The 1,606-nt window shown below is 31.4% G+C and overlaps 1 protein-coding gene across 1 annotated transcript in view; it reads left to right on the forward strand.

The window, feature by feature from the left end:
- The window catches only part of LOC107576561 (contactin-associated protein-like 5), a gene marked incomplete at both ends in the record, with an annotated part of 17,304 nt that overhangs the window by 3,576 nt on the left and 12,122 nt on the right, over positions 1-1,606 (forward strand). The gene's annotated exons all lie outside the window — the stretch shown is intronic.

Here is a 1,606-nt window from a genome sequence, read left to right on the forward strand (position 1 = left end):
TGGCACAACTGCATAACAAAATTATTAAAACTTAAACTAAAATTAAAATGAAAATACAAAAAAAAAGCTAATTCAAAATATGAATATATATTGATATAGTATAACCAATACTAAAATTGTTGTGAGTTTTCAGAATTAAACGTGATAATGGGATAAACAAGCTGCGAGCCACGAAGTGTCCCGGAATTGCGTATTCGTTGCAAATCATACAATGTAATTTGATTAATAGATTCTTTTGAGACAGTTCTTCTAGTGAATCATACAAAAAGATTCATGAAGTCGTAAACAAGCATGATGCAACAAAACATTTTTTTCATGTAACAATTATATTTCAGGCGCAAAACAATGCAAAGACAGAAATAATACAAAACATCTTTCCATTGCATCTTTGCAAAACATACAGTATGACAAGTTTATTCATTTGAGCCAATTCTTTTAATGAATCATGCAAAAACACTCATACGCTAACCAAGCATGTAAATCTGCATTTGCGTCCCAATGTTTTGTTTTAATCGTGTTCAGAAAAATATTAATTGTTGCTGGAAATGTATTGCATCATGTCAGGTTAGAACCAGAGTTTTTTAACTGTTAACTAAAACTAAATCTAAACTAGTAAAAATAGTTTTCTATAGTTGAAATAGAGCTGTACTGAACTAAAATATATATAGTAGAAGTTAAAAAACTTAAAACGAAAATTAGAAATATTATCTTGGTGACTAACTGAAAATAAAACTAAAACAAATCAATTAAAGCTAAATAGAAATATTTAAAAGGAAAAAAAGGCACATATAACAATTACAAAATCTTAAAACTAAAATTAAAAAAAAGATAACTAAAAAAAATATATATATATATATATAATACTAAAATAAGTTAGAACACAGCGTAATGAATTACTTGAGCTTGAATGGATGCTTATATAAAATTGTGTAGATTTTGTTTTAATAAATACTATTTTAATTACAAAACATCCAAGTATGTTACCCAAAATAGTCTTGTTTTATTTGGCATGCTGTTAGGGCCAATTATTGTGGCGTCCCACGCCGCCGCAGCAGCAGAATTCAGTAAACTGTGGATCTGGCTCATCACGGCACATTGGAGTTGCACAGAGAGCAAGCAGCAGACAGTGTGTGGCATTAATACCTGCTAGTGCAATTATGCAGAAAGTCCATAACAGCCTCCAGAACCCCGCCGGCTGCTTTGACAGCTTCCTGTTCCTGTTGCATGCCATTTTTATTTATTTCTCAGTGTCCATATGCATTAATTAACAGGACAGTTCACCCAAAAATTGCAAGCAAAAGACAGCTAATCCATTAGCACAGAAACAAGCACGCTAAAAGCCATATAGCAACATGCCACATATAATATTTGTCACATGCAAAACCCACTTACACTGCCGTCCAAAAGTTTGGGATCAGTAAGATTTGTCATGTTTTTAAAGAAGTCTCTTCTGCTCATGAAGCCTCCATTTATTTGATCAAAAACAGTAATATTATTGTGATTTAAAATAACGGGTTTCTATCTGAATGTACTTTAAAATATAATTTATTCCTGTGATCAAAGCATCATTACTCCAGTCTTCAGTGTCACGTGATCTTCAGAAATC

The sequence above is a fragment of the Sinocyclocheilus grahami genome, unplaced genomic scaffold (assembly GCF_001515645.1).
Source record: "Sinocyclocheilus grahami isolate Dianchi unplaced genomic scaffold, SAMN03320097.WGS_v1.1 scaffold3927.1, whole genome shotgun sequence".
Lineage (NCBI taxonomy): Eukaryota > Metazoa > Chordata > Actinopteri > Cypriniformes > Cyprinidae > Sinocyclocheilus > Sinocyclocheilus grahami.